We start from the raw sequence: 7,879 nt of genomic DNA on the forward strand, positions 1-7,879 counted from the left end.
TGATTGGAGTCTCAAAGGTCAAGACCACATTGGAGTCTTTCCATTGTTGTAAAAGTTAATGAAAGTTAATTATTAAAGCTGACAGGTAATTTCCCCACTGGCTTACATAACCTACATATAGACATCCCCATACATATGGATGCAATCAGAGCCTATAGATCTCAGTGGATGGACACTTCTGGAAACAGGACTACTTTGTCTCAGAAATTTCCTGCTGCTGCGGAAGTGCCTCACCGAGTGCGTAACAGGTAGGAAATAAATTTACACTCATTTGACTCAAACTGGTCTTCTATTTCTTGAAAATGGTATACTTTTCTGATCAAAACCCACTTAGAAGTTACAGTTGCATGGGAAGGAATGAATGATTCCATTAACAATAGGTTTAAAATGTCTGCCCAGAGCCTTAGCAATTTGAAGCAAATATTTGAGTAGACTTTGATTTGACCAAATAAATTGTGTGCGTTGTTAAGCTGTAAATGGCTTTTTTCAACAATAGTAGAGGTTTTTGCCTTAATTATTCACGTAATTCCTTTAATTCCAGACCCAAATCTGAGTTTATAGGTAGACCATCTGTTCTGAAGGTTGGCAAATAAAGCAAGCTTTTAGGAAAGTTTTTTTCTAGGAGATGGGATCATCTGTCAGAAGGTGTTGAGAAAGGTCTTTTGGTCCAGAGGCGAGGGATTTATCTGCCAGACATCCCAGAAAATCCAAGAAGGGATGGGTGTGGTTGAGGGGGAAGAGAAGAGGGAATAGAAGCAAGTAGGATAGAGAGTGAAAAAGGAAGAGAGAGAGAGAAGAAAATTGTCAATGGAAAGTAGCAAAGTGCCATATGCCACGAGTAATGTACCGTGCAGGGGTACTGATCTTATGGATTACCAGTCCTAACAAGATAAGATTTATTTCATTCATTAAAATGTCAGGAAGAAGGTCACACAGCAGTCTTTAAATATGCCAGTGAGAAACAATGTATCCAATTCATTTGACTAAAATAATTCTCTTTTCCCAAGTAAAATTGTCATTCAGAGAAACAGTATAGTGAGAGCCACATAAAGATCATTCCTATTGAGAAATTAGGAGGCAACTATTCGATTTCAGAAACAAGTCATTTACAGTGGGTTACTACATACCTTGCCTCCTCCATCTGGATAAATGAATGAGTATATGAATAAATTAGCCAATGCATCAGTGTCTACTAAATGGCTCATATTCAACCTTGAAATGAAACAGTTCACTAAATGAGAATGGATATTATTTACTAGAATACATAAGTAAGAACTTGGTCCCAATGCTCTCCATGAAGAGCATCTTTGGTTCTCCAAACAGAAAAAAAGAAGAGCCTCCTCCAGCCTCTGTTTCACTTTGTCAGGGAACAAAGTAGAGAATAAACCAATTCATTTCAAGGAGATTAAATTCCAGCTACCCAGGCTCTGTAGTTTGTGTCTGTGATGCTGAAAGTGGGAACACAGAGGGAGGGGCTCCATGCTCAAAGGCAGGAGTATGACATGCCTCAGCTGGAGCTATTTGTTCCACAGCTTTGACTCTCTTGGGGGTCAGGGCTAACGGCCCCCCTCGTACATCAACATGGCAGTAAAGAGTGTGTTTCGGAGACAACCACTCACAAGACCTGGCTTCGTTTCCCAGCTTTGTCATTTGCTAGCTGGAAAGTCCTGTATCTTCCCGGATCTCAATTTCTGCATCTGGCAATTGGTGATAATAAGGTCTACCTTCTCTGCCTATCTCCTAGGACGAAAAGTGAAAGTACTTACAAACCTACAAAGCCTTTATAGAAACCCCAGGGATCCTCTCTATTCTTCTGTAGCCTCCTGGGTCTGAAACTCCTTGCTAGGGCATATTTGCTCATTTCTCTAGCAATGTAGCTGTTTGGCCAACAAAGTCTTCTTTTCCAATTTTTGGATCATACTCCCTTGAACGTGATTTTCTTGTTCCCTGCTGCTTTCCCATCATCTCTCCCAAATGTTTCTGTTCTTTCAGATCTGACTCAAGACCCCCAGTTCCTTCATGAAAGCTTTCTCAACTCCAACCCACAGTCATGGCCCTTCTTCCAATCTGTTATCTGTGCCAATCACTTTGGGCATTTCCCCTGCATTTATATATACATAAACTTTGGAGTTTGGAGTTTGGAGTACATCATTTGCCATTTATATCTTTGTTCACAGTCCAGTTTATTTAAACAAACCTTTTTGGGCAACTACTCTATGTTGTATCCTATGCAAAGGAAAAAAATCTATTAAAATTTGGGACTTGCCTTTGGGAAACTTACTGGTTCTCTCTGGGGTAAGAAATTTGTAAACAAATAATGACAGAGCAGCACACTATGGTATAGAAAGACATAGAGGGATGCCTCAGCGGTTTAGCCCCTGCCTTCAGCCCAAGGCGTGATCCCATAGTCCTGGGATCGAGTCCCACGTCGGGCTCCCTGCATGGAGCCTGCTTCTCCCTCTGCCTGTGTCTCTGCCTCTCTCTCTTTCTCTCTCTCTCTCTGTCTCTGTGTCTCTCATGAATAAATAAAGTCTTTTTTTAAAAAGACATAAAAGTATGTATAAGAAGGAAATGATTAACTCTTTCTCGAGAATTCCATGAAGGCTTTACCACATCCTCTTATCTTATACAACTATGTTAGAGACAGAGTTCCTGACAAACAAGAGGCTGATAAATGCTCGTTGAAGGAAAGAAGGAATGAGTCAATGATCAGGGACAGCTGAGTATTTTTAAGGGTGAATTGGAATTCGCCTGGTGTTGGAAGAGAAGAGCACGGATAAAAGAAACAAGCACGAAGATATGGAGATGTTACGCATGGGGGGAGAGAAGTTGAGAAGCTTAGGAGGTGGCCAGAGCCAGTCTGGAAGGGCCTCGCCTGCCATGCTATGAAGCTTAGATGGGTACATGCTTTCAAATTATGTCAAAATAAACCAGTGAGAGTGGGAACCTGGTAATTCTGGGTAAATGCAGGGGAGACATGAAGTCATAGAAGAGTTGGTGGCACTAACGTTTTCAGACAGGTTCCAGTAGACTTTTGTCAAACCCAGTTATAAGTTGTCAATATACACAGTCAATATAAACTCAGTCCTGAGGCCATTACCTCTGCAATTAGAGCTAAAGATTCTCTTGACAACAGCCCTATGGGGAAGGTAATGGTGTCCCCCTCTACCACTAGGTAAACAAAAGCTCGGAGGGCTTGCCCATAGCAACAGTTAGGCAGGGGCGAAGCCAGGTCTACTTAACCGCCAGACCTCACTCTTTCCTGCTCCACCTCTTAACTACGTTAGGTTTGACTTAGTTTTTCAGCCTTGTGTCCAATGATAGTAATTGTGAATAAAAAGAATTGTCAATAACAGCAACAACAATAATAATAATGCTTAGTGCCTGAACTAAAATTAAGCTAAAGTTAAGTTCCTAGAAGATATTAAAAGACTGCTATAGGGGCACCTGGCTGGCTAAGTCGGTGGAACATGCCACTCTTGATCTCGGGGTCATGAGTTCGAGCCCCACATTGGGTGTAGAGATTACTTAATTAAGTAAATTAAAAATAAATAAATAAAATGCCAATATGAATTAATATAAGTCTCATAAACAAACTTCTTGAGTAAGCAATGCAAGACACCTGTTATGTTCTTGCTCACTATGGACACTGACCTAGAATTGTATGAAATATCAATACTATTTTGGCAAAAAAAAAAATTCCAAAACCTTTTCCTTTGGGCATCTTGCCTTGGCACCGTCTGGGGGGCCTGCTTGCTCCATGTCCTTGGGATCCTCACCCTGGTCCCATCACCCTTAGTTGCTTTCTATGTCACTTTATCTCCTCTCTCCAAGGAAAGACTCTGGCTTCGCAGACTATCTGGAAGCGTTTGTGAGATGCTGATAGCTTTCAAAAGATCATCACTAAAATACAGGGGAGAAACAGGAGTGTTTTTCATGTTCTCAAAGTTAATGGACCCCATTGTTCCCTCCCAAAGAAATAGTCCAGGATCAGATTTACTATATAGCTTATTCATTACCCTGCTGTTTCAAAAGTGGCTGAAGCACACAGCAATCACAGCATTTAACCAGAAATCCTTGTCTGACCCAGCCTCTGACCCCCTCTGACCTCTTTTTAACAATATCAGCGTGGATCCCCCTCCCTCCCACCCACTCCAGCCCAGTTACGCCTAATCACCATCCTGACCTTCTCCAGTTCTGGTGCCACCACCTCCTTGCCTTCAGCCAGTTTGACACCAACCGGAACGTGGGCCTTTATACGCCCTTAATTTCTGGTTCATCTTTGGCTATTGACTGGGGTCCCTCTTAAGGTGCTCACTGGAGCAGTTACTCTGCTCTCCCTCTTCCTAGAAGTATAGCTATCAAGACACAGCTGTATTCCCCCCATCGTCCAAGGAGCAATTCTTCATATTGACTTCTGGTTTTCCAGTGACTGGCACAGGGGTATTTGGAGAGCCAACTGAAGGATGGGGTCTCTGAGCACCCACCCTGTGCAGCAGTGATAGAGGTATCACCTGGGACCGGGGAGGAGCTGGGAAATGCTCTGAATGCCTTCTTGCCTCCCCGTTTCAAATTAGCACTTATTAAAGAAAGCTACCAGCATGGCTTAGGAGCATCTGGGTTCAAATGAGCTGTTTCCTAGCAGAAAGGGCTGCCCTCTGAGAGACTGGAACAGATAAATGCCAAGGAGTGGAAAAGTCAAAGCCATTAGACCTTGATTCAGTGGAGGGGGCAGGCACCGTGGAGGTGCCCAGGGAACTGGAAGTCAGGCAGTAACACTCAGTGCTTGGCAGTGGGTTGGAGATGGGCGGAACTGGGCGTGGGGTGGGGTTGGGGAGTAATACCTATGACCATCCCTAATCACTAGAAACATCAAAAAGTCATTCATAAACCAGAATAGTTAAATAAAAAAAAAAAAACCCTGAACTTCAGAAATCAATCCCAGGATTAAATTTCTACTCAAAAAAAAAAAAAAAGGCAAAGAAAGACAAGTGTGTATGACTAAGCCTCAGAACCAAAGTATGCAGGTATATGTGCGCATATGTGAGTATGTTTGTGTATAATATATATATATGATATATATATCATAAAGGTGAAAAGAATTTTTAGAAACATCACAGAAAAGGAAATAAAAGTGGAAATGTATACAAACAAGATTTGGAGTTCCAAAATTATTAGGAGGAAAGATGCCTGAGACTAAATTTCAATCCCCTAAGAGCCACTGACACGGTAAGACACCCAGAGGGCAATTTGAGGCACGAAGATAAATCAGAACATGAAAAGGTATAGGTTAGGATGGCTGTAATACTTGAAACTGGAATTGCAATTCTAGGAACCAAGAAAAAATGTTTTCAAGAATTTCTGGGAGAAGATAATCTGTTCAGGTTAAAAAAAAAAGTTAAAAGCAAGTTGCTTTTGAATTCCTAACTAACATAGATCATGCTGAAGAATCCCAGAGAGGATGAAATAGAGAATGAGGTTAATTTATGAGTGTCTGGAGCTTCTCCAGGCAGAGGCATAATCACAGTGGCAGATTCAGTGGCTCAACAAATTGTGTGCTACATGTGGACGAGGAGGCAGCAGCTTTGGGAGTGAGGATAGCAATAAGAGAACAAACCACAAGACTGGAATGTGGCCGCAAGGTCTCTTTCTCTAAATTCTGGAAAGTTCTTAGGTTTGTTTGTTTTTTTTTTCTAAATTCTGGACAGTTCTGCTTTTTTTTTTTTTTTTTTTTTTTTAGAGAGAGAATGCGTGTGTGAGCCAGGACTGGGACAGAGGGGGTGGCTGGCAGGCAGGCTCAGAGGGAGAGAGAGAGAGATTCTTAAGCAGTCTCCATGCCCAGCAAGCAGCCTGACGCCAGGCTCAGTCCCACAACCCTTGAGATGATGACCTGAGCCTAAACCAAGAGTCAGACACTTAACCAGCTGAGTCACCCTGGCACCCTCTGAGAAGATTTTTAAGCTGCCCTGATTCCTGACCTTGAGCACATTCCCCTTGCAGTGAGTGCTCGGGTGAGAGGAGGAAGCATTTTCCAATCTGGGGCAGGATGGCAGGGGCCCAGCCCCTAGATCCAGCTGGAGGCATGATGGAACCCACTAAGAGCCAGCCAAGGTCATCCTCAGGCAAGGAAGCAAAGTAAAACAAGGTTATTTCTACCATCACTGTCACTGGCAAGACAAACAAACAAAACAAAACAAAACAAAACAAAAACAGAAAACCATGTCTTAGCAGAAAAGAAACATCCAACAGCAAAAGGAAGAAAAGAAGTACTTTCTTGAGAAAGAGCTAATGAGTTTTTCTGAACAACTTGGTGGAAATATGAGTAAAGCAACAAAATAGTGGAATCTATTTTTTTTCTTCTGTCCATGGCAGCATCTGACAGAAAAAATGCACAGTGCTGGAGTCTTCCATCCTAAGGTTGGCTAGGTTGGCTACCTCACAGGATGAAAGCTGTTCCTGAAAGATGCTCCAGACAGCCTTCGCAGGAGATCCAAGGTGTCAAGAGTCATTGACAGGGATTAGGTCTTAAGTGTTAATGCCCCAGCTGTACTGTTGGTAACTGGCAAAGAAGGACAAAACTCCGTGCTATGCGTAGCAATGAGTAGCAATGCTGCTTTGTGACCATTCTTCTGACAATGAGGAGAACCGTGTGGTTGGTGAGATTTGGCACTTGGAACCTGGGGTGGGGGGACGATGGAGGGCATAGAGAAGAAGCAGGGAAAGCAAGCAGCTTGCTGGGGTGGAGGAGACTCCAGAATGAATGGAGGGGGTCTCACCGTCCTAACAAAGCTCCAGGACACCCCAAATTCTGGAGGTCAAGCCAGAGGGTGAGGCAAAAGCATTCCACGGTGGTCAGACATGACCGGTAGAGAGGATTTTAGAGGGGAGAGAAATGGGTGGTCAAAGACAGGACAGGTGGGACAGAGGTTGGGACCAGCATCTGACTTTTGGTTGTAACTTGAGCTCTGCCAACAGGCTGGAAATCCCTCGAGCTGTGAGAGGGCCTCATAACAAGGTACAATCTAGTTGGAGATCATTCAATTAATAACTGTGATTGAGGTTAGGGAACAAAACTCTGGGTATTATGAGTAGTAATACAGCAACAAGGTTAGAGGGGAATGCTAACACTTAGCTGGAACGGTCTTCACTTAACGTTCACGTTGGACAACAGAGAAGCTGCATGTCATAGAAGAAACAGCAAAGAAATGTGAAAGCAGAAGTTGTGTGTTTGACACCCTATGAGCTCCTGAGTAAAAGGACTCAGAGTTTTGTGGGGAAGGGTCTGCTATTATTTCGTCATTTGTAAGAAGAGGATGGTAATAAGAATCGTAAGTGTCCTTAAGAGCTGTGAGGGCTGACCAGGTAATGTGCATTAAAAGATTTTGCAAAATTGATCTCTTAAGCATAACAGAAACAGGATTGAGATAAGGACAAAAAAATGTAAACATCTGACACAGGAAATGCAAATAGTTAGGATATAAACTATCACTTAGCGAAAGTCTACAGTGCGCCAGGCCCAACACTAGGTGCCTTGAAAACACTTTCATTTACTCTTCATACAACGTTGAAACTTGGGGCGCCTGGGTGGCTCAGTGGTTGAGCGTCTGCCTTTGGCCCAGGAGGTGATCCCGGGGTCCTGGGATCGAGTCCCACTTCGGGCTCCCCATGGGGAGGCTGCTTCTCCCTCTGCCTGTGTCTCTGCCTCTCTCTGACTCATGAATAAATAAACGAAATCTTTAATAATAATAATAATAATAATACCCTGAAACTTGATTCTTACCAGCTCAATTATATAGACAAGGCTCGGGGAGGTTAAGCAAATTGCCCGCGAGATCTTCTCTTAAGATGTCACTAGTGAAGTAAGTAACCAAGTAATACT

The sequence above is a fragment of the Nyctereutes procyonoides genome, unplaced genomic scaffold (genome assembly GCF_905146905.1).
Source record: "Nyctereutes procyonoides isolate TBG_1078 unplaced genomic scaffold, NYPRO_anot_genome, whole genome shotgun sequence".
NCBI lineage: Eukaryota > Metazoa > Chordata > Mammalia > Carnivora > Canidae > Nyctereutes > Nyctereutes procyonoides.